Here is a 26,589-nt window from a genome sequence, read left to right as displayed (position 1 = left end):
TCCTAATTTATTTTCTTTTTGTTTTTTTTTTATCCTCATAATTTTTAGCATTTTGTTTTCTCCAGCTTACTTAGTTGTAAGAATAGAGAATAAAACACGTAAGTGTTAATAAATTACTTAGATACTGGTAAGTCTTTTGGTCAAGATTATTAAGTAAGTTGGGGAGGAAGTAAAAATATACATGGATTTTCAACTATGTGGTAGTTGACAGACAGTTCTAGCTTCTATATGTTTAACAACTGTAACTATATATACAGGCAATTTTGTATATATATATAAAACAGAAACAGTTCTAGTCTCTCATTATTGAAAATTAATTTTTCACCTAATTGGTGTCTGGTGGACAACCAGAGGTTGTGCAACATATGTGGCAATGCTTGGGTCAATGGAATGGGTGTTGAGAGACTAATGCACCCAACACCCACCCATTAAAAAAAAGAACTGTGAAGTCCATTATGTCAAGTAGTATTAATAATTTGAACTGCATCTGATTGGATGGAACCCAGAAAAACTCAACCTAGATTGATTTATCCACAGATATGAGGATAAAAGTAACAATTGTTCTAAGTTACTTAATTTTGGGTAACAGATTTGGTGATGTAGCAACATATGCCTGGCATATCAAATGAAATTATTTCTTCTTTTCATTCTTTTTAGGTTAAGGGAGGCAAGTGTGGTAGAAGAAAACTAGGAAAGTCAGCAAGAAATGTATAATGTTGAGTAATGAAAGAAAGAATATCAGGAAAAGCTTACTATCTTTTTTACTATATCCCACAAATGAGTTGTATTATTTTAGTTATAACTCCTCCCTCTGACTCATTACACTCAGCATAATGTTCTCCATGTCCATTCATATATAAGCAAATTTTATGACTTCAATTTTCCTAATAGCTGCTTGGTATTCCATTGTGTAGATGTACCATAGTTTCTTTGTACACTTATCTGTTCTCTGGCACTTGGGGCGTTTCCAGATTATGACTTTAATCATAAGTCATGAATCTTGAAATAGTAACTAAGATACAAAGTCTGCTCATGAAATGGGAGAAATTCTTCACCCCAAACCCATCTGATAGGTAAGAAGGCTTGCCAAAAATAGCAGGAAAGTGTAGTTAGGACAGAGAATGGACAGGGATGACTCTGATGATAGCTGAAAGTGATCATCCTGGACAAGAACTGGGGGCTGAAAAGAGGTAAAGTGATATGCATGATACTCCTTCAGTAACAATATTGCAAATCACAGTTTCTAAGAGGAATAAAGGGCATCACAAAGAATAAGAACAATCCATGCTGGCAGGGATATGGTGAGAAAGGAACTCTCATTCACTGCTGGTGGGAATGCCATCTAGTCCAGCCTTATGGAAAACAATGTGGAGATTCCTCAAAAAAAAAAAAACAACCCTGGAAATTGAGCTCCCATCTGATCTAGCTATGCCACTCCTAGGGATATATATACCCTAGGTACACAAAAATACAAAACAAAAATCCCTTCCTCATACCTATATTCATTGTAGTGCTATTTACAATAGCCAGACTCTGGAAACAACCAAAATGTCCTTCATTAGATGAATGGCCAAATAAACTATGATACATATACACAGTGGAATATTATGCAGCCATCAGGAGAGATGAAGTCATGAAATTTTTCTATACATGAATGTAAAGGAAATATATTATGCTGAGTGAAATAAGTCAGAGGGATGGGGCCGGAGAGATAGCATGGAGGCAAGGTGTATGCCTTTCATGCAGAGGGTTGGTGATTCAAATCCTATCTGGTCCCCTGAGCCAGGAGCTATTTCTGAGCATAGAGCCAGAAGTAACTCCTGAGCACAGCTGGGTGTGATCAAAAAAAAAAAAAAAGATGTCAGAGGGAGAGAGATAGAAACAGAATAGTTTCCCTCATCTATGGGTTTTAAGAAAAATAAAAGATATTATTGTAATAATGCCCAGAGACAATATAGATGAGGGCTGGAAGGACTGGCTCATGATATGAAGTTCACCACAAAGAGTGATTAGTGCACTTAGAGAAATAACTACACTGACAACTATGGTGACAATGTCAATGAGTTAGAGAAGTAGAATGCCTGTCTCAAATACAGGATGGTGTGGGAAGAGGGAGACTGGGGACATCGGTGATGGGAATGTTGCACTGGTGATAGGGGGTGTTCTTTTTATGACTGGAATCCAACTACAATCATGTTTGTCATCAAGGTGCTTAAACAGAGAAAAAAAGTAAAAGAAAGGGGAATTTTCATTGTTCTGGGCTTGGGCAGATGTTCCCAACAGATAGGGGTTGACTAGTCTTGGAGAGATGAAAAAGGGAAAGGTGTGTACTGCTTGAGGCTGTAGAAGTTCTCCTAAGAGAGAACTCAACAGGCTTCCTTTGTAAACACCTTCTACCTACCTGGAACAGCGCCAGCCTCACCCACTACAAGCTTTAAAAAAATCAAGATGTTCAGTCATTCATTTTCAAATATTCATGACTTTTCATTGGTCATTCTTGTCTGGGTTGTGAATCACACATGGTGATACTCAGGGGTTACTCTGGTCTCTGCACTCAGCAGCAAGGGGGACCATATAAATTCAGGGGATCGAATCCAGATTGGCCACATGCAATACAAAAGCAGTACCTGCTGTGTTTGGAAGCAGGCCATCTTCTACAAGGCCTCCTCTCTCACACACACCCAGAAAAAATAAGAGGAAAAGAGTAAAAAAGAGAGAAGAAAAATGTCTACCAAGGAGGGTGTAGGTTATAGGAAGGGCAGGAGAGGATGAAGTGAACCGGGGTCATTGGTGGCAAGAAATGTGCACTGATGAAGAGTATTGGAAATTGTATGATTGAAATTCAATCATGAACAAATGTGTAACTGTAATGCACTGCAAAATTACAACATTTATTTTAAAAAATAAAAAAAGTTAAAAAGGGGAATAAAAGAGAGATTGAATAGGAGCCAAACAAAGGCTCGAATTTAATGAAAGCTGTACAGACCTACAATTCTGAGACCCAGTTTATAGGGTTTCTGGATATTAAAAAAAAAAGGCCCAACACATTATGCCAATGTGTATTTCATGAGCTGAATTCCCTATGGTCATCTTGAGATAGAATATGCAAAGTAAGCAATAACCTGAAACCTAGCTTCCATCATTAAGTATTTATAAAATTAATTACCTCTATCTGTCATTTTAGCTACTGAGTACTTTTCTGAATTGTTTAGAACTGTTATGTAATGATAAAAAGTATGATTTTTAAAAATCTTGTATATAACCACAGGCAATGGAATATAAATTAATTTAAATTATTCACATATTTTATTATTTTTTAAAGATCCATATATAGTGTGGGGAATTTTAGGATGGCAATGCTCAGAGGTAACTTCTGTATCTGCCTCAAGATTTATTCCTAGCTTATTTTGCTTGGGAGACATGCTTGGGATGCTAGGGATTGATTCCATGTTGGCTGTGTCTACCCTATCCATTGTACTATTGCTTGAGCCCCACAATATATATTTTCAAAGAATTCAGGAGTGCTACACAACACTAAAAAGTGTAGCATCTATTAATTAACTGAGGTTTATCGTATTAAAAGCACTAAAGAAAATGCAAGTAGATACAAGAATCAGAGTTCACAAAGCAAAAACAAAGGAATGATTCTAAGTAACCATGCAATAAAAATGTGTAGTAATAATTAGAATTGTGAAGAAAGGCTTTTGTAATGCAGCTTATCAAAACATAAGAAATAGAAACTGTATTTTTTAAAACTATTTTTTTTTTTGGTTTTTGGGCCACATCCGGCAATGCTCAGGGGTTACTCCTGGCTGTCTGCTCAGAAATAGCTCCTGGCAGGCATGGGGGCCCATGTGGGACACCGGGATTCGAACCAATCACCTTTGGTCCTGGATCGGCTGCTTGCAAGGCAAACACTGCTGTGCTATCTCTCCGGGCCCGAAACTATTTTTTTAATGTTTTTGTAACTGGAGGTATAAAAGCATCAGTGACACTCTATGCATACTCACAGAAAAATAGCAAATTAAATGCAGGTCACTTCTACATAACAAAAGTGAAGGCCAAGGGTGCTAGGGAGACAGTTCAAGGAGTGGAGCACTTGCCTAATATGTGTGGTGTTCTGAATTGAATGCCCATCACTGTGAGGTGTGATTTGGTGCCCCTTGCCCAGAATTGGTCACCACATGTCCCCCAACAGCTATGAAAAATGAGTGCAAAGCATGACACAATTGCTGGCTAAGGCTTGAGTCCTGAACTACCCTGCAGTTCAGAGGCACACAGAACATATTAGGGTAATTTCCTCTGCCTCTGACCCTGCAGTGGCCTAGGAGAATGGGCATTGGAACAGCGTCCCAGGCATAGTCATAATCTTTCATCCAACCCAGTTATAAGGCTCTGCCCAGCAGATTTCCAGCTGGCAGGTGAAAAGGAAATGAGCCTCTGCACAGGGCTCTTGAAACATGGCATCAGTAGGGGCTGACCAAAGGCAGAGCAAGAGCATGCAGGCTAGGAGAGACACAGAAGTGGTTTCTGGCACTGAGCTGAATCTCCTTCATGACCTGGGTTATGGGTTAAAGGGATGAGCTCAGTTCATGTGCACAGTTCAGCAGTTTCATTTGTCTGCTCTTATTTATGTTATTTTTAAAGGGTTAACAGTAATTTAAGGATTGGGGATATGGCTCAAAAGATAAATAAGCAAGGTATTGGATTGGATTGTTGGTATCAAATGCCAGCAATGTTGGGATTGCCCTAGTAGCCCCTGAGTACCCTGAGTATGACCCCACAACAATAAAATATTATATCTTTGTAATATAGAATATAAGAGATATAGTAAATATATGTGTACATACACATACACACATGCCAACATCAGCAATGTTCAGGGCTTTCTCCTGGCATTGCTCAGGAGTAATTTCTAGGTAATAGGGGAATCATATGTAGTTCTAGGGACAGAATCTGGGCCAGATGTGCAAACTAAATTCCCTACTCACTGTACTATCTATTTGGAACCAAATAATAATTTAGAATATTTTCAGCCCCCCTGTGTTCAGTGTCAGTAACTACAAAGACCCAAAATTACTTGGTCTTTTCTGGTGAAGAAGCAAAGAGATTTCAGACCATCAGTGCAGGGAGTGAGTGGAGATGATATGGGGTGAAAGTGAGGACTGGCCCCAGGGGTTCTGCAAGGCCATTGGGAGAAACAGAGAAGAGCTAAATATCCTTGTGGTTTCTGGAGGATATTCCTTAGCTAGGGCTGATGACTTGGAGAAGGCTTTTTCCATTCAGAGAGTGGCAGAGAGAGAGAGCGACAGAGACAGAGAGACAGCGAGAGACAGAGAGGCACAGAGAGACAGACAGACAGACAGACAGACAGAGATAGGACAGTCAAGCCCAGGAAAAGAGAGGTAAAGACGCATTGCTCTCCAAGAATGAAAATTATCCGGGATACAAATTATTCTGAGTAGAAACACTTTTGACAGCTGTTGAACACCAAGGATTTATTGAAAACAGAGGAGTGGAAGAGGTTTTCCCCAACGTTAACCAAAGGCAGCTGTGAGCAGCCCCTTTGCAGGTGGATAGTAAGATGTGCCATATTCTTTATCTATTCAAAATGAAAGAAATTTTATTAAAAACAAATTCAAAAAATATATGTTCTCACAACTAGAATTACTTTGTCTATATTATGAACTAGAAAATATAAACAAGGAAAAAATTTTAAACCACTCTAACATTAATATTTAGACATATTAGAAAAATAACATTGCTAAAGCATCTTGAAATTAATTCCTTTCGTAGCCTGCCACCTTGCTATATGAGTCTATTGTTTCTAGAAGCTTTTTGGTAGAGTCTTTAGGGTTTTCTAAGTAGAGCATCATGTCATCTGCAAACAGTGAGAGCTTGACTTCTTCCTTTCCTATCTGGATTCCCTTGATATCTTTTTCTTGCCTAATCGCTATAGCAAGTACTTCCAGTGCTATGTTGAATAGGAGTGGTGAGAGAGGACAGCCTTGTCTTGTGCCAGAATTTAGAGGGAAGGCTTTTAGTTTTTCTCTATTGAGGATAATATTTGCCACTGGCATGTGGTAGATGGCCTTAACTATATTGAGAAAGGTTCCTTCCATTCCCATCTTGCTGAGAGTTTTGATCAAGAATGGGTGTTGGACCTTATCAAATGCTTTCTCTGCATCTATTAATATGATCATGTGGTTTTTATTTTTCTTGTTGGCCTTTCTATACACCAATAGTAATAAGGAAGAAATGGACATTAAGAAAACAACCCCATTCACAATAGTGCCACACAAACTCAAATATCTTGGAATCAACTTGACTAAAAATGTGAAGGACCTATACAAAGAAAACTATAAAACTCTGCTCCAAGAAATAAGAGAGGACACGTGGAAATGGAAACACATACCCTGCTCATGGATTGGCAGGATTAACATCATCAAAATGGTAATACTCCCCAAGGCATTATACAGATTCAACGCTATCCCTCTAAAGATACCCATGACATTCTTCAAAGAAGTGGATCAGGCACTTTTGAAATTTGTTTGGAACAATAAACACCCTAGAATAGCTAAAGCAATCATTGGGAAAAAGAATATGGGAGGAATTACTTTCCCCAACTTTAAACTTTACTACAAAGCAATAGTTATCAAAACAGCATGGTATTGGAATAAGGACAGACCCTCAGATCAGTGGAATAGGCTTGAATACTCAGAAAATGTTCCCCAGACATACAATCACCTAATTTTTGATAAAGGAGCAGGAAATCCTAAATGGAGCAAAGGAAGCCTCTTCAACAAGTGGTGTTGGCACAACTGGCTAGCCACTTGCAAAAAATTGAACTTAGACCCCCAGTTAACCTCATGTATGAAGGTAAAATCCAAATGGATTAAAGACCTCGATATCAGACCCCAAACCATAAGATATATAGAACAACACATAGGCAAAACTCTCCAGGACATTGAGACTACAGGCATCTTCAAGGAGGAAACTGCACTCTCCAAGCAAGTGAAAGCAGAGATTAACAGATGGGAATATATTAAGTTGAGAAGCTTCTGCACCTCAAAGGAAATAGTGCCCAGGATACAAGAGCCACCCACTGAGTGGGAGAAACTATTCACCCAATACCCATCAGATAAGGGGCTAATCTCTAAAATATACAAGGCACTGACAGAAATTTACAAGAAAAAAATCTAATCCCATCAAAAAATGGGAATAAGAAATGAACAGACACTTTGACAAAGAAGAAATACAAATGGCCTAAAGACACATGAAGAAATGCTCCACATCACTAATCATCAGGGAGATGCAAATCAAAACAACAATGAGATACCACCTCACACCCCAGAGAATGGCACACATCACAAAGAATGAGAACAAACAGTGCTGGCGGGGATGTGGAGAGAAAGGAACCCTTATCCACTGCTGGTGGGAATGCCGTCTAGTTCAACCTTTATGGAAAGCAATATGGAGATTCCTCCAAAAACTGGAAATCGAGCTCCCATACGATCCAGCTATACCACTCCTAGGAATATACCCTAAGAACACAAAAATACAATACAAAAATCCCTTCCTTACACCCATATTCATTGCAGCACTATTTACCATAGCAAGACTCTGGAAACAACCAAGATGCCCTTCAACAGATGAATGGCTAAAGAAACTGTGGTACAGATACACAATGGAATATTATGCAGCTGTCAGGAGAGATGAAGTCATGAAATTTTCCTATACATGGATGTACACAGAATCTATTATGCTGAGTGAAATAAGTCAGAGAGAGAGAGAAAAATGCAGAATGGTGTCACTCATCTATGGGTTTTAAGAAAAATGAAAGACATTCTTGCAATAATAAATTTCAGACACAAAAGAGAAAAGAGCTGGAAGTTCCAGCTCACCTCAGGAAGCTCACCACAAAGAGTGATGAGTTTAGTTTGAGAAATAACTACATTTTGAACTGTCCTAATATTGAGAATGTATGAGGGAAATGCAGAGCCTGTTTAGAGTACATGCAGGGGTCAGGTGGGGAGGAGGGAGATTTGGGACATGGGTGATGGGAATGTTGCACTGGTGATGGGTGGTGTTCCTTTTATGACTGAAACCCAAACACAATCATGTATGTAATCAAGGTGTTTAAATAAAAAAATATATATATAAAAAAAAGAAAAAAAAAGAAATTAATTCCTTTCATTTTCATTGGTTCCATATAATGATACATACAAAGTGTGCTAATTGTTGAAAATTCATATAATCTAGAAATATGCAAAAGCAAAGTATAAGGTTTTTTCAATCTGATCTGCAAAAGATAACAACTTGTTCTTCATTTTTCCAACTTTTGTTAAATGCACTTTAATTTTCAAGAGGAGATAAATATTCCATAGGGCAATAAAATGGCTTTATTTATTATAACAACTATTGAAAACATTTTCACATTAACATATATAAGTTTGTCTCACTGTTTAGGGACTGTGTGATTTCATGATTTAAGTCAGGGTTTCTTAAGCTTTTTATACTAGTGACCCCTTTTGCTTGAAAAAATTTTATGTGGCCATAGATACACAGTTTTACAAATTAAACATTTACTGATAACAAAATTTTTAAATTTTTTTCATGTTGATTTTATTTTTATTTTTAATAATATCTTTTTTATTTTTTTAATTTTTATTTTGATCATATTGGCTTACATATCTTTCACAGTAGTATTTTAGGTACATGTTAACATTGAATCAGGGGAATACCCATCACCAAATTTCTCCTTCCCCCATCCCCATTCCCTTCCTGCAACCCATATCCCCCACCATCAAGTCCCGGTCTGCTAGAATAGGTGGTCCCCTCTTTGTCTAGCTTACTATTAGTGATATATCTATTTGGTCCTGGTACCCTCCCTTGTTTCCCCCTCTATTTGAGAGGCAGAGCTAGATAGTTCGAGTTATGTGATTTTGTTTGAAGGAAAGAAAAGCAATAGAATGGGGTAAAAAATAAGAAAAAGTAAAAAATAAAAAATTTTTTAAAAATAAAATAAGATGAAAATGGGCGGAGTCCTTCTAGAAGCTTTCAACCTCAGTTTGAGAGAGGACATGAAAAAGGTAATTGAAACACCACAACAATATAGAAGAAACATCAAATAAAATATCCAGTGAGCACTACAACAATAAAGACAAGCACCACACAATAGTCTTGGTTCTGAAATCAAACCATGCTGGAGTGCAAAAAGAAAGAGAAATATAAAATAAAATAAAATAAAATAAAATTGGAGACATCAACTTCAATATCTACACTAAAATAAAGATGTCAAAAAATCGATCAATCAATAAATATATATGTGGAAAAATGATTATTTTATGCCTTTTTTTTCTTTTTCTCCCTGAATTGGCACAGTAACTATTGGGGATATTATAGAGGGAATTCCCTTGGCCTAGGAGATACAGGGTTTCTCCACCCCTGAAGTATACTGTCATGGGATTAACTATAGACATCTTGCATGATCATTTACTCTCCTTTCAGTGCTTTTGTGATGTATGGAATACTTCTGCGTCATCATGGATGGTAAAATCAGACCTCTGTATCTAGAGTACTGATAACAAATTTTAAAACAAAATTTTTAAGAGTTTTCATGACACCCACTTTCAATTATGTTACCCCAAATCAGGTCAGGACTCAGAGTTTCAAAGCAAGGATTTCCATGTTCTATTATTGATCTTATCATCCACTGGCCCACATAAAACCTGTTTCTAATTTTTTCTACTACAAGTAATGATACATAGACATCCTGTACAAAATCCTGATGACTTTTATCCTAATACTCTAATAATCCCTCTGAACATATCTAGAAAGGAGGAACCATATAAGGAGTCTTTGGGAAAAGAGCTCATTCCACGTACAATGTAATAGGAGACATGTAATTTGTAGTTCTAGGCTCATAGGCCAGCTTCAGAAAAGGGAAACATGATTATGAACAGGACGAACACAGTCATTTGCATTATCTTCCTACCAGCCTCCAGGCATTTGCCCTTCAACCTCAGGTTATTAGTTACAGTCTCTAACACCAGTAGAGACCAAGGCATCAGGGTATCCAATACTTTTAATGATAGAGTTTCAGACATACCATTCCAGTATCACACCCTACATCAGAGTGTCCACCTCCTTCCAACATTGTCCCAGTGTTTCACTACCCATCTTATTTACCCTTACCTCCCCTGAAATAGTCTTCCACCTAAAAAGAAAAAAAACAGTTCTTTGTATCAGTTGTCTTTGGCCCCTTTTATTCTACTATTTACTTTCTTTACATCCTGCATACGACAGTTATCATTCTGTGTCTGTCCATTTCCTTCTGACTAATTTCACTAAGCATGCTACTCTCCAGCTCTATCTACATAGCAGCAAATTGCATGTTTTTATCTTTTCTTGAAGCTGAATAGTACTAAATTTGTATATATATCACAGTTTTTAGGAGATATCTGGTCTTGGACATGGTTTATTTCTAGATTTTAGATATTTTAAATAGCATTACAATGAACAAAGGATTGCAAACAGTTATGTTATTTTCTTATTTCTTAACAGATAATTTTGGACCCTTGGGGTATATTCCAAGGATTGCTGGATATTTTGGAAGCTCAACTTACTAGTTTTTTTTTTTGGAAAGTTTCAGTAATCTTTGTCACTGGTTGAGAATACATAGTTGGATAGAAATAAATAAAAGAAACTATTAGGAATGTAAATATCTACCACCATACTGAGACAGTCAACAGTAAATCCTGGTAATGAAATGAATTAGATGCTAAAATAATAATAATAATAATAATAATAATAATCAGGACTGAGAAAAATATTTCAGAGGATAAGGCACTTGCCTCACAAGTGACCAGCCTGGTTCAATTCCTGGCATCACATAAGGTACTCCACACTGTGTCAGAATGATCGTTGAGAACAAAGCTAGGAATAAATAAACCCTTAGTACCAACCCCCAAATCATCTTTATGCTAAAATGACTTTTGTGTTCAACATCACTAATAAAGCGCTTAATGTGCATTAACTGGAGCATAGAGCCATGAGATGAAAATAGTAACAGTGTGAAGAAAAACAGAAGAATGGCCTTATGGAATGGTTAGAACATAATCTCTTAAAGACAAAAGCCTATAAGCATAAAATGAAATAAAATAAAGTTATTGGAAAAGTCGCATTATATTGACTAGATTTCAAAACAGGTTAGTCAGAACTTGAAATGTCCAAGTGGGTCACCTTCTCAACCCACTGCCAGAATGCATGGCTGCCCTACACTGCAAAAGCTCTGAGCATAGTGACACAGCTAAGCTATTGAAAGTAAAGAACAAGTGTCACAGATCATTCTCTTAGAAAAATTTCAAAAGTCCGACATCACTATTTATGTTGTTTGACTTTGCATATTTTAAAACCCAAAATCTAGAGGAGAGCACATCTAAAAAGCAAAATTACTGGTAATGTGCCTGCAATCTAGAAGCTCAGGCTTCAACTGTTCAGCAATTGAAAGTTCAGCAATGGAGGGGAAGGTCCACAAAAGTGATCAAAGAAAGAAACTTATGAGTGGTTCTTTAAAGGCTCCTGATATTTGTCCAAAAGTCTGGAAGCACTACAAAATTAGAAGGCTGTTACAGTGCTGAACTTGATTCCATCAACTATAAGACATGTCTATGTGAATAAAATACAGCTTTTTGAGGTTCGTGATTATTATGAAGTTTAAATATAATACCTATCATGCACACGGTATATACAAATATACATGCTTTCCACAACCAGCTACCTAACTGGCAGAGCCCAGTGCAAAAGGAAGACATGAGGCTCCTATGTAAAGAATTTCAAGAGGTGACTTCAGATTATAAACCAAACACTAGGACCTTCTAAATGTGAGACCCTGGAGAACAGGATCTTTCACATCAGCTTTCATCTGGTAAATAGTTAGGGACCATCAAAGAGAAATGCATAATAAGAAAAAGAAAATAAGGGGCCGGGCGGTGGCGCTAAAGGTAAGGTGCCTGCCTTACCTGCGCTACCCTAGGACGGACCACGGTTCGATCCCCCGGCGTCCCATATGGTCCCCCAAGCCAGGAGCAACTTCTGAGCGCATAGCCAGGAGTAACCCCTGAGCGTCACCGGGTGTGGCCCAAAAACCAAAAAAAAAAAAAAAAAAAGAAAAAGAAAATAAGATTTCACACATTGGGGCCAGAGGGATAGCATGGAGGCAGGGTATTTGCCTTGCATGCAGAAGAATGGTGATTCGAATTCCGGCATCCCATATGGCCCCCGGAGCCTGCCAGGGGCAATTTCTGGGCCTATAGTCAGGAGTAACCCCTGAGTGTTTCTGAGTGTGACCCAAAAACCAAAAAAAATATATTTCACATATTAAAAAAGAATCCTTTCATTTCCAAGATAAATACTGAGAGAAGACAATGGAGACCCTTTAAAAGTCCAGTAGCTACAAAGCATGTGCTGGAAGCTTTGTGATATATTCCCAGCTTAATTTTTACACACAATCTGGACAAATATGAAAATCATCTTTTCAATAGACAAAGGAATTAAGACCCAGAGCAGTTAAGATGAATTTTTTCTAATAGCTCATTCATTCATTCATTCATTCATTCATGTGATAATATCTATTGATCTCCTACAACACCCCAGATATTAAATTTGACTCTAGAAAAAAAGGAAGACAAAACAGCAGCCTATATCTAATCCTGCCTTTGGTCTCCTATAGCAAAGAGTTTAATGAGGAGAAAGAGGCATTAATGCAAGAATCACATTGTTTTAAAGGAAGTAATAAAAATTAATGGTCTTCATGAACAGAATCACCAGATTTATCAAATATAGAATGCTAGATAAATTAGTTTCATATCAGACTAACTTTTAATATAAACATAAAACATGACGTAATATTTGAGACACTAAAACCATTTCATCTTTTGGGAAGTGGGGGCACCCAGGGACTATCCTCAGCTCAGGACTCAAACTGGGCAGGCTCCTATCAGTACCAGGGTTAATATGTAGTACCAAGGAGCAAACTCAGGTCTCTCACAGGCAAAAAGTGCCGTCCAATCCATTGATATAATCTCTGACATCAATTTGTCTTTCTCCCTAAATTCAAATTTAATAAACTTTTTTGGGGGGTCAAACCCAGTGGCATTCATGGGTTACTCCTGGTTCTGCACTCAGAAATTGCTCCTAGAAGGCTCGGGGGACCATATGGGATGCTGGGTATCGAACCTGGGTCCATTTGGGTTGGCAGGGCGCAAGGCAAATTCCCTACCGCCGTGCTATTACTCTGGCCTCTCAAATTTAATAAACTTTAAAAAATTAAACTTAAAAAGACTAAAATCTTGTAAATATAATTTTTTTCTGACAACCATGTTTACAAGAAAAATACTGTGAGAGAGAAATTAAAACTCACAAGTGAGGTTTGGGCAGCTTTCCCAGTTAAGGGAGCTGGACTGCAGCCTGCAGGGCACAGGAGCTACTTTGGGGACTGGAAGTCAGAGGTCACCCTGAGAAAGGGAAGAGAAGGATGTATGTAGATGGCAGGGCCTGGGAGAGGTTAGGCAGCTATGGAAAAATAGGGTATAGAAGGAAACAGAAACCAGACCATCTAGATCTGGAAAGATAGGTTTGTAGTTTTGAATCATGAGCCCATTAACTAAAGATGCTTCAGCTATCTGTAACCTTCCTTCTCTATGTCTTCATGATTCTCACCTTGGAGTGCTTAACAATATCACTTCCCCCATCACTATTCTGGGCCCCAGTGGCACTGCCCAGTAGCAACACAAATGCTTCTTATGCTACCTAATGATCACATCTGACCCACTACATAGAACTTGATAAATAGCATATTCTGGGCCCACTGCAGAAGTAGACTGGGGTTCAGAAGTCTCATTTGAATTAGAGTTAGGGTTACTTGTAAGGATCATGTTACAGTTATGATGAGGTTTAGACCATGATAGAAGTTGAGAATATAAGTTAGGATGAAGATAAATGTTAGGTTCAGGGGCCGGAGAAATAGCATGGAGGTAGGGTGTTTGCCTTGCATGCAGAAGGATAGTGGTTTGAATCCCAGCATCCCATGTGGTTCCCCAAGTCTGCCAGGAGTGATTTCTGAGCATAGAGCCAGAAGTAACTCCTGAGCACTGCTGGGTGTGACCCAAAAACCAAAAACCAAAAAAAAAAAAAAAAAAAAAAGTTCAGTGTAATTGGTAAATTTTGCCCAAAGGTAGAGTAAATGATAGGAGTCTGGATAGTTAGAGCTTGGATTGGAATTAGGACATGGAGAATGAATGGATCAAAATGAATGGTAGGGTTAGTGCAATTGATAGCATTAGGCTAAGAATACAGACCCTAGATAGTTAGGATTAGGGTTAGAGCATATTAGAAGTAATGGAAAGGAAGGAAGGAAGGAAGGAAGGAAGGAAGGAAGGAAGGAAGGAAGGAAGGAAGGAAGGAAGGAAGGAAGGAAGGAAGGAGGGAGGGAGGGAGGGAGGGAGGGAGGGAGGGAGGGAGGGAGGGAGGGAGGGAGGGAGGGAGGGAGGGAGGGAGGGAGGGAGGAAGGAAGGAAGGAAAAAGGAAGGGAAGAAGGAAAAAAGAAAGGAAGGAAAAAGGAAGAAGGAAGGAAGGAATCTCTATTTCTACAAGCACTCCAGGGAAGTATAATACAAGACACCATTTGAGAGTCAATGACTTTGCTAGGACTCTGGTTCACAGGATTGTCAGAGTGACAAATGTCAAAGCTGATTCTTGGTCTTATATTTCATATATCTCACTGTGTTCCTAAATAGTAAAAGGGTTCAAGTGCTATGAGAAGATGGAAGCCCAGCAATATAACTCTTAATGCCTAATTATTTATATCATACATAGTCCAAGGGAAAATATACAGCAGGAATGACATACATTAGGTGGTCAACAGAAAACACTGAAAATGTTGTCATGTCAAATTGACCTTAACATCTGTTTTACAATTAAGCTATTATCATTCAAATTTTATCTGTTCTAATTTATACTCTTAATGGAGCATTACAAAATCTACCAGACCATTTACTCTATTAAAAATAGAGCCCATAGCTGTATGTAAAATTTCAACATTCATTAAAGAAAAACATTTTTAATACTCTACTTGAAAGCATGGTTCAAACTAAAAATATAACTCATTGTATATTTCTGAATTTCACAACATAAAAGAATAAAGGGACAGAGAGAAAGGCCAAAGCATCTAACCCATCTGTCTCCATTGATTGAATTTTGCTCGATTCTTCCCAATAAGAGTAGCCATCATAATATGCAACTTCTATCAACCCACTCTCCCCACCTTATGGGCACTTTCAATTAAACACTGAATGGTATTTTACATCCTATTAAAATATTTTTCAATTAAAATTAAGATAGCTATATTATGCCCCATTGTTATTCTCAACTTTCTCAAAATAAAGAAGTCTAAATGCAACCCACTACCACAATTACATAGTCACTCAGTGAGGCTAGAATGGAAAAAACAAAAACAATTTAGCCGTGTTGTATAGAAACTGCCAACAGCTAGAGGAAGGGCTGCCATCATTGCATTAGCAAACAGCTGAAAAAAAAATGAGGAGTGTGTCGTGCATAACCACAGGAGAGCTCTGTAAACCACCCATTCAAGAGAGATGGCAGCAAAGGGGTCTCACAGGAAATGCACAGGTTTTCTTCAGGTGAAGCTGCAGAGCATAACAGAACATTTTAACCCTCACCACTCACAGAAACCTACCCCGATCCATGAGTAAAATGACTAACGGCCCAGAAAGCTGTCTAGAAAGGCATTTTGTCTAATCAGATGTTTTTAATTCATGAAATACATCATCAACAAGTTTACCTCAGAGTAAGAACTGGAGCTCTAAATGTAGCAATGAGATTTCACACACTATATTGCACATTAGGATCCCCTTTGCAGCCATCCTGATCAGACCGGTGCTCCAACTTCAAAGACTATGATAGGGTTAATAATCAGTGGCAATTTTTTTTTTTACCTAAAAGCTTAAAAGCTAGTCTGCTGCTTGGGGAAATGCTATTTTCATTTTCATTGGATCAAGAAAAAGAAAAATTCCCTACTACATAAGCCAGAACACTCAGATTTAATAATGCAGGGCTTCTTTTTTTTTTTTTTTTCCCTTTCACCAGTCAGGGTCTAATGACATTGGATTTTATATTAGACCATTAGGAAAAGTCTATTGTCTGCATTTATGGGTACTAAGGGCCAAATTTTATTAAAGGAACAGTGTCGGGAAAATGTCTCGGAATGTTTTAAAAGATATAACCGTGTCTATGTCTCTTTGTCCCTAAAGGTTCTTTGTTTCATAGTATTTCCCACTCCCCCCAGACCATCTCTTCTGTCTCACATTTTTGAAAGGTAGAGAATGAGCCCAGGGAGAGTAAGTACTTGTCTACAGTGACACAGCAGAATACCCGGGGGAATGCCTCTACAACTCCCTCTCTACTGCTTTCATGCAGTCTCCACTGCAGCCCACATCTTTTTCCTTTGCTTGTGCCACACATGCAGTTTTGGACTCATTCGGAAAGTCAGTAGTTGCAAAAAAAAAAAAAAAAAAAAAAAAAAAAGGGCTTGGACTGTCTCTGCCCGTCTGTCTGCTATCTCAATATATAAAAGAAACCGTGGATTGAGATCTTCATTCTCAACCCAGGAATACATTCGTCTGACTCTTTTCCACACATGATTTTCTATTATAAATAAAAAGGGAAGGGGGCCCATGGTTTTGTGAGAGGCCAAGCCTCCTAACAAAAATCCCCAAGACTGGTGGGGGAAAAAAATAAAATTAAAAAAGGCAACCGAACCTACAGCAGCAGCTCAGCATCGAACCTTTCACATGAAAACTTGCCCTGAGCACGAGGCCCTTAGAACTGGGCACTGCAAAGGAGTGGACGCCAAAGCTGGAGTAAGCCTGATTCTCCTCCACTGCTAAGGATCAGCTTGAAAACCGCCACAACTTTCTCTCAATCTGAGAGAGCAAGGAGCAGGGAGGAGGAGAGGCAGCTAAAAAATAAATAAATAAATAAATAAATAAATAAATAAATAAATAAATAAATAAAAAATAAAAAAGAGGATTAGGACTCCCCCGTCGTGGCGCCCCGAAAGACGCCCCAGCCCCATCCGCGGTCCCCCGCGGGAGCTCCCAGCCGCTGCAGCGCCTCCCTGGCTCGGCACTGCGGCTCACTGCGGAGTCGCCCGCCTGCCCGCAGCCTGGGCCCTGCGGGGCTTTCCCGTCGCCCCAGCCGCAGTCCGAGCGCCTCCTCCCTCCCCGAGTCCCCCCACCGGGTGGCCACGCTCTGCGCCCGCCGCGCTGCCACGCATCCATCACTCGCCAGCCTTTGACGCACACGCGCGCTCGGCCACCGAGACTCCGTCGCACCCCCGCCCGCCCCAGTGGGTCTGTATTTGCATCACCCGCACACGTAGCCACTGACGCCAGAGGCCCCCCAATCCCCCCACCCGCTCGCGCCGTCCAGGCGGCACCTCCAAGCGCCGTGACTCAGCCCCTCCCGCTCCACCCCCGCGCGCCCACGGAAAACGGTCTAGGTTGGGCGGTGGAGCGCGGCGGCGTGGGGAGTGTTGGTGGTGGGGAAACGTTGCAGCGGCCCCCCAGCCAAGTTCACCTCCGATTCCGCAGTCCTCGTGGGGTACAGCCGGGGCTGTCCCCGCGACACTCTGGTGCGGGAAGATTGCGGGTGGAGGGGGGGTCTAGAACCAGCCTTAGAGTGGGCGCATTTACAGCCCTGTTGGCACCTAACCTTAACTGGGTGGGTAGTTGAGGCGGAGTGAATGCTCGCCTCGCCCTGCACACAGCAGGCGCTCAATCGTGTTTTTCTGCAGAATGAACAGAATGAAGGCGAGTCTGGAGTCGGACGTGAGGGCTTTCAACCCACCCCGGCCCCGTGGGGTTCCCCACTCGACCCCCCCCCTCTCCGGCTCTTTCGCGTAGATTCTAAGGCGGGGGCTATGGAGACTTGTAGGAAATCTTTATATATATTATATTATTATATATAATGTTATATGTTATATTATTACGTTATATATACATATATATTTTTGAAAGATATATATATATATATATATATATATATATATATATATATATATATATATATATTTCCCTTCCCCTCTCCCAACCCTACAGTCCCCTGAGTTTCTTCTTTTCGGCTTCAGCAGCGCCTGGCGCGCTACTGCCTGGTCTCTCCCGCCATCCATCCGCACGTCTACACCGGGATCCCCGCCGAAAAGTTGCGCTTCCTCATGAATAGGGGAGTGGACGGGGGTCAAGTTTGTTGGCTCTGAATGAGCTTCCCCTGCCTGTCGGATCCCACCAGCAAAGAGACTCGTGGAGATTCCCTGCAGAAGGCGGCGGGTTGCAGCCCTGCCCTAGGAGCCTAATCCAGGAATCCCGGGTAAAGCGCACCCTGGTTCTCCAACCTTCGCCAACATCCCATCCCAAGTGCTCAGTGGTATGATTTTGGGGAGATGCGGAGACACTCTATTCTTTACTTGTCCGAAAACCCGCTCCCACCCCAGCAGCAATCCCCAGTCCAGGGGTGTTCCTGGCACCAGCCGCGCTTCCCTCCCATCTAGGCAGGCGAGATAAAGTTGTGCTTCTGCAAGGCAGCAAAAAGTTCCCCCAGACAGCAGCGCCCAGAGTCCGGGTTCGGGAGGGAAATGCAGCCTCTGCCCTAGCCCCTCGACATCCCCTCTGCCCGGGTCCCCCAAACTCACCGCTGTCGCCGGTGGAGACCTCCGAGTGCCTCCGGGAGCTGTCCGGGTTGCAGCCGCCGCCTCGCGGGCGTCGCTCCGGCGCGCTCCCCTGGGACGCCGCCTCTGCTACTCGCTCCTGCAGCGCGCGGGAGTGGGAGTCGGGCGAGAGCGGCGGCGATAAGAGCAGGGGCGGGCGGGCGGGCGTGCGGGAGGCTCCGGGCTTGCTCGCTGCGGTCCCCGCCCTCCGCGGTGCTGCAGTGGCGGGCGGCGGCGTGGCCAGAGTACGAGCGGTGCGCGCCCAGGGAGTCACGGCGCGCGTGGGCGGCCGGCGCGGCACACGACTCGGCGCGGGGCTGGGGCCGGCCACGGAGAAATTGGGAGTGCGGCGTAGGCGGCCCAGGATGGGAGCCCCCCCCCCCACACACACAATCACACACACACACACACACAAAATCACACACACGCCCAAGTAGCAGGCACTTTGCTGGGGAAGTCAGAGCTCTCAAGTGAGACAACGCGTTGTGTTGCTGGGGTGGCACTCCCAATCTGCACCTGCAAGGCGCCCGGGTGCTTCTGCTTGCCGGAGTGCGGCTAGTGTTCAGGGCATGAGGGGTTTGTCTCCTATTTCTGGGCCTGTTTAACTTTGATTCAGCTTTCGGGATGTCACCAGACTGGGGAGATTCCCCGACGTCCCCATTCCACTCCCCCCCCCCCACACACACACACTCGCGCCCTCACTCCAAGGCTTCAGGAGAAGTGGAGAGGGGCGCGCGGAGCAGCCACTACAAACTGGCAGAAACTTGCCCGGTGTCTGGTTTCCCCAAAGCAGAGAACCGGACTCGCAGACAGACGTAGCAAGTGTTAACTCCCTAATATTAAAAATAAGAAAAGGGTAAAATCTCACGGGAAATTTGACTGTGTTCTCAGGAACACTTCGCCCCCCCCCCCCGGCTGGACCCCTGATTTCACTTCTAAAACAAACGGGGCTCAAGGGAAGCGGAGAATCTTGCCCTTCCCGACTCAGACCACACCCAAGGCTGGTGCAGCTGCCTGCTCCAGAACAGCCTGGGAAATAGCGAACCTATTACTGCACCCGCCCGCCTTCCATCACCGTCACCCTCTTTCCTTCCCCCACCCTCACCCTTGCGCTCCAGGCGAACAATTACCAGCAAGGAAACTGCCTTCCAGGCAAGGCCATTACCCCCTTGTACTCTCTCTCTCTCTCTCTCTCTCTCTCTCTCTCTCTCTCTCTCTCTCTCTCTCTCTCTCTCTCTCTCTCTCTCTCTCACTCTCTCTCTCTCTCTCACTCTCCCTCTCTTCCCTCCCTCTCTCACACATGCACCCCATCTCTCCTTAACACACAGACATATACCATCTGTCTTGTCAACATATACACATCTTCTCTTTCTCAGTCTCTCCTCTCTCACAACACACACACACACACACACACACACACACACACACACCCTACTGATTCATGTCAATCAGTGTTCCATTCATGCAAATTTGCCTAGATGAACAGATGTGTGGATGTGTCATCACCACAGGAAAAGGGTATATCCATCACCTCCTGTACCTCTCAGTCCAGAGAAGATGACATCCATTTATCTGGACAGCCTTGTGCTCAAGAAATTGGTCAAAGAAAAAGGCGCTTTATCCAGTGTTGCAGAGAGAGCCTGAGCTTGTTTACAGGCTTGAATTGTTACTCTATGCGTAGTACCATGCAGAGAAGAAAAGAGAGATGATATTTGGCCTCTGACTTTCCTTGCTCTCCATTAAAGGCGCTCTAGAACTCTCCTGCCCTATCAAGGCTGCCCTTGGTCCTTGGTCTTTTGGAAGCCTGCCTGGATCTTGTTTTATTTAAAGGCTTTGCAGTTTCTCAACCTAATGTGATTCTGGGAAGAGGTCAGGCAATGTGAAAATTCAAAAACATGCTCATAAGCATTTCATGGATCCTTCTGCATATATGAATTATTCAAATGATTGTTGGGTTGACATTATTGCATTTTTACCATGAGGAGGAAAAATACTTCCGAAAGAATGTCTGTGAATTTGGCATTGGAAAATTTAAAAAGTGAAATTGCAGAAAAGACTGACCACATTGCTTACATAGTATATGTAGAAATTTAAGCTTTCAATTGAAAAATATACTGGTAGCTGATTTTTCCAAATGGATATTCTCTGGAGGACCACTGCCACCACATTCACAGAATAATAGTTGGTTTCTGTAAAAACAGATGAAAATAAAATAAAGCACAAACCTTTAAAATGGTCAACTGTGTTCTCTGCTATGCTATTTTTTTTACTTAAATAATTTCTCTTGTATGGTCCATATAAGAGGTATAATATATAGTGTATATGTACATATATGTATATGTATATATACAGCAGCTGGATCTTCATGTCTTGATGCATTTGAAGATAATAGCTCCTATAAGAAAATCCTTGATTGTGTGTTTGTAGGAAATGTCTGATTGAAGATCAAGTTGTGTTGGAAGAGGGGACTTAAATACGTCTGCAGTGCAGCAATTTTCTTGTGATAAACATATTTATGGCTGCCTATTTTTTGCTCTCCTGAACTGCTTTCATTCTAGGATACCTCCTGACGCACTCTTTGGGACCCACACCTTGTTAGATCTGTATTTTTCTTTATACTTTCATTATGAAGTCAAGTTTCTGGGGACTAAAGAGACTCCTGCTGTGGCCCCACCACTTCTCAGTGTTCTAACGCCAACACCCTCCTCCTAATCGGGAGTTTCATTCTCCAGGGTAGTGTCTGCTCAGTCTAGTAGAGCCATTCATTAAGGACGCCAAACATGCATCAGTGTCTTCACCTATGCAAAGTAGTTTGGATCAAAATAACATGTACTAAAAATACAGACACTATATTTACTACATGTGATAATATGACATTCACAAGAAGCACAATGCCTTGCACATGGTGTGCATAGATTAGTGTTCTTCTCTTTTCCCCTTTTCACAGCCAGAGTAAAGGCTATGCAATAAAGTGCAAATTCTATCAGGAACTCCACAAGCTTTTAAGCAGGCCTCAGAAAGAGTGTCCTGCTATTGAACCAAAGCTACACCTTTTAGTTCTCCTCACCTACATTATTAGGGTCTATAGGAGGCAAAGCCAACCAACTTTCTTTCCCCAAGATTTGTGCTTCCTGAGTCTCTTATCTCATTGAGCTCAAGTCTGTTTATTTCAGATCCATCAGCAGCCCCTATATTTTACCTGTACTTCTTATGCCCTGTGCTCAAAGGCTCATAAGGCTTATTTTATATTCTGTCCCCTTCTCCCAGTCAACTCCTGAAACTTTTGGAAAAATCTTGGGAATACATAGCTTCTTCTTAGCACTGAATATGTTGTCTTCCCTTCCTGCTCTAATGAAAACTTCTACCCCAAAATGACTCCCCCACATGTCCTCAAATAATGGACATGGGTTGTTATTGTTTTGTTTTTGGTTATTTTATATCTGGCTCTTATATTCCTGAATCAGGAGGAAGGTGGTTCTTTATTCTTATCATTGCTTCTAGAACTTTCTTGCCCCCTTCCTAAAACCTACAGCTTCATGGCTCACTTGTCAACTAGTAACTTTCCAATGTTGCTGTCATGCTCAGGTTTCCAAGTCACTCTTTCCTGTTAATTTTAGCTCCTGACTTAGTCATTCCCAGAAGACTAATTTTGCCTTCATTTCTACAAATTTATTTTTTTTGTAAAACGTTTACTCCTACCAGCACTAAACCCATACTACGTTTAGACTTGAGCAAGCAAGGGCCTGTTCCTCATCTATGTGGTGATCTATGCCTTTGAAGACCCTGCTTTGGGATCTCTTGGTTACTGCTATTCATATTCAGACTCTACTACAGCTAAATTTAACTCCAAAGTAGATGAATTACATTTTTCCAAGTATTTTTAAAGCCCTTACGGCAATCATCAGGGGAGGAAAAGTATATGTAGGTTATTTTGCACCACTGCCTGAAAAATAAATACAAAAAATTGCAAATCAAATTTAATATGGCTTCATGAGCCCTGAAGGATTTGCTGCCTGATTTGGAGGAGTCTGCTCTGTCTGAGTAATCTATTTGAGATTTCTTTTTTCTCTATTTGAGATTTCGATGACTGAGATTACAAATCATTAGTCTCTTTTCTGCTAGCTACAATGCTGTCAATCTACTTCATGGCCAGATATTTTAAGGGCTATAAAAACAAAAATGGTGAAATATCTCAAAGAGCTGGAGAACCTGGAGACCCCAACTTATCCCCTGCACAACATGATCTCTGAACGATACTGGGTGGGCCTTGTAATTACTGGGCCCTGGGAAGCATTTCAGCATCAGGCTGCTATAGCAACTGTTTGATTCAGTTACCTGAGTGGTCTCTAGGCTACTGAATATTGCTTGGTAGCCACCCAAAAAATCATAAACAGTTACAAAACTGAAGTGTGTACACTCCTTGCCAAATCTGGATAGACATCTATGATGAAGCAAGGTCTTTCAAGGATTTAGCCCTGTTGGAGACACAGAATAAGTACTCTTCCATCCCATCCTGCCAAGACCTAATTTATTAACCAGTCTCCTCCTAGGTCAGCTCACCTACATCATCCTCCTAAAGTCCACTGAGATGCTTTCTCTGGCCTCTGACCCTCACAACAAACTGGAACCACCTTTTTACTCTTGGCTTATTCTCTTGTTGGTTGGCCTCATTGCAACTTAACTGATACAATCAAGTAATGTAATAAAAGGCACATGAATGATGAAAGAGCTAAATTTCCTTCCTTCCTTCCTTCCTTCCTTCCTTCCTTCCTTCCTTCCTTCCTTCCTTCCTTCCTTCCTTCCTTCCTTCCTTCCTTCCTTCCCTCCCTCCCTCCCTCCCTCCCTCCCTCCCTTCCTTCCTTCCCTCCTTCCCTCCCTCCCTCCTTCCCTCCCTCCCTCCCTCCCTCCCTCCCTTCCTCCCTCCCTCCCTCCCTTCCTCCCTCCCTCCCTCCCTCTTTTGTGCCACACTAGGCATTGCTCAGCACTTCCTCCAGGCTCTAAGCTCAAGAATTACTCTTGGAGGGTGGTGGAGGATGCTATGAGGTGCTAGGGGCCAAGACTGGGTCAGCTGCTTACAAACCAAGTACTCTACTCACTATTCTATCACTTCATTTTCCTAGGTGACTTACTGAGGAGAACCAGGGTCCTCTATATTATCTGGAATAAAATAGCTTCTTTTGTGTAGTGATCTATTTCCTTATTTTAAAAGAGTTTCTTACTGCTCACCCCAATTGTTATTCCAATGTCCAGGTAACACATCGGATTGCTGTGCATTATACTTGGAACTTGCACACATGTGGTTCTAAGGATCACAGATGGCAGGGCAAGGTGGATGCTCTACCACTGAGTGATATCCAGCCCTCCCCCCCTCAAGACACTTTCACAAGTCTTTGACTTTCCATTGAAAGCATCTTACATGTACCCGATCCTCACTGCAGATCCCACAGTAACTTCTGATTTAAATTGAGTCATATGTTGAGTTCTTTTCTGTTGAGAAAACAGGAATGATGTCTCCATCTGTTGTATTACAAGTGTCTAGCACCATCCCTAGATCATAAAAGGTGTTTGGCAAATATTTACTTACAGCCAGAATGGCTTTGGCTTCTTCACAAGCTCAATGGAAACTTTGAGTCCAGATGGAAGGCTGAGAGAGAGAAAAATATAAACTCAGTGAAAATTCAGATTCTGGAAGAATTTTCATTTTCTATTTCCAGGGCAGAAAACTCTCTATTTTTAGGGCAGAAAATTCCCTGTGCAGGGTCAGAAAAGAACCTGAAAAGGTCTCTAGCCTCCTCTGGTGGCCCAGAGGGGAAGGTAGTGTGTGTGTGTGTGTCTGTGTGTGTGTGTGTGTGTGTGTGTGTGTGTGTGTGTGTGTGTGTGTGTGTGTGTGTCAGTGCTAGAGAGGAGAGTGGGTCTCTGTGGATTTGCCAGACAGGTCTGAATTTCTTGGCAAAGAGGTACAGAATTTGATGTTGGAAAACTTTCTTGTTAAAGGGGAAGGTGTACTAAAGGGAATTTTAAGGATTCAGGAGAAATACCTCAGTGGCTTAGAATGCCTGCCTAAGCACATGGTCACTAGTTCAATTCTGGGGTCACCTCATGTGCCTAGCACACCCTGGCAGCTCTGCTCCTTTTGATTTCTGAAGACACAAATAACTTCTGCTTGCATGTCAGTTGGGTGTGTGTAAGCACCGCAACAGAAGGGTGTGATTATGATAATCATTACTGTTGAAAGCCATGCAAACAAACACCCTGGTCAGGAATACCATTACTATATGTGCTCACACCACACACAGTGATCACAACATCAACAAAAATTAAGGAATGGGGGTTGGGGAGTACACATAAATAAAAACAAGCTACTAATCAGCAAATAAATGGAACTGTGTAGGACTGAACCTGTTTATTTGTGGGCTTATCCTTCTCCTCTGTATGTAGTGTATCTCCGCCCACCACCCACCCACACATGTAGCTTGACATCTAAAATAATATTGTCTGTACTGATTGGTAGGCCTAGGAGGTGAGGGCTGGGAAAGGTTGTGTTCTTGCATGTTGGTCTCAGAAAGAGTAACAGATATTAATAGTGGGGTTCCAGCCATTGACATCTAATTCCCAAAAAGAGAAGTGCTAAGTAGGCTGCTTGCCCTCCTTCTATGCTTGCATAAGCTTCTGAATAAGGGTCAACTTCCCAGCCTGTCAAGGTTCTCAGATCCATATCCACTAGAACCTTTGGTAGAAAGGAAGTACAGAAGTGGCTGGGATGAGGGCTAGTCTCTGAATTTATTGCCTCCAATGGCCTGTTTCCTCTCTGTCAGTGAGGGAAGGGAGTTGATGGGAAGCGTTTCGGTGTGCTTGCTCTGAAGAGAGATAATGCTGAGGTATATTCTTTTTTAAAAAAAAAATATTTAAGCACCATTAAGATCTCTCTGAGGGTTTGCAATGAGCTAGTTTCCAGTGGCCCCAGGCAATAACCAACTCATTAATCAATCAATCTTTCAAACCCTAAATCCGGGAACCCTGTTGGTCAAGCCTTCTATAATCTGGTTCTGTTCAATTCTCCCTTTTGTCCCATTACCCCAAGATTTTCATTTGAACTCTTTCTGAGCTAATTGACACTCCCCACCACTCCCTCTCCTACTGCGCCTACCAAGTTTCTCTACCTCTAGGTAAAGTTGCTCCATGGTACCTGCTCATTGCCTGTCTTGCCAAATGCTGCTTTCTCTGCAGTACCTTGGACAGCCATTATAGGCAAAAGTCTGCTTCTTTGATCCACAGCCCATTGGTTTTTAGATTTTTTGCTACATGTCTGGTCCTCTCTTTGCAATGTAGTTACAAGGAGTATTCTGACTCCTTTCCTGTAGCACTGTTGAAATTCCACAAAGGGCCCAGTACAAGTTTTCTCTACTGAAATATGCTAAAACATTGTAAAAAAAAATCCAAGCATTATCCTCTATATTTCTCCTTGAACTTTGCTTTCCAAAATACAACATAAAAGGGCTTCCAAGATCAGAAACTTAAAGTTTTAAATTTTGCAATGTCTGCTATGGCAAGTACTATACCCTGAGAAACCTTCAATGTTCTTTTAGTTTTGAATTATTTAGATTTGGAGAGTGGTGATTGGTTCCCTTGATGGAGCCCAGGGTGTCACACATGCAAGACAAGTGCTAAACACCATCCCATGTCCTTAAGATAATTAAAAATCAATCAATAATAAATAAATAAATAAAACACAAAAAAAAAACAATATAAGTGCTGACCTTGTGCCAAGAGTAATTTCTCAATGCTTCCTTGTTGTTTTCTTCCAG

General features: G+C 41.4%; 1 protein-coding gene across 1 annotated transcript in view; it reads right to left on the bottom strand.

The window, feature by feature from the left end:
* SV2C (synaptic vesicle glycoprotein 2C) overlaps positions 1-18,955 on the bottom strand; it is a 264,723-nt gene extending 245,768 nt beyond the window's left edge. The window contains exon 1 of the mRNA XM_049768762.1: positions 18,770-18,955. The gene's annotated coding sequence lies outside the window, so the exon portion shown is untranslated. The remainder of the gene's footprint in view (positions 1-18,769) is intronic.
* Between the last annotated feature and the right edge of the window lie 7,634 nt (positions 18,956-26,589).

This window comes from Suncus etruscus, chromosome 2, assembly GCF_024139225.1.
Source record: "Suncus etruscus isolate mSunEtr1 chromosome 2, mSunEtr1.pri.cur, whole genome shotgun sequence".
NCBI lineage: Eukaryota > Metazoa > Chordata > Mammalia > Eulipotyphla > Soricidae > Suncus > Suncus etruscus.
This window is presented reverse-complemented; position numbering and strand designations above follow the sequence as displayed.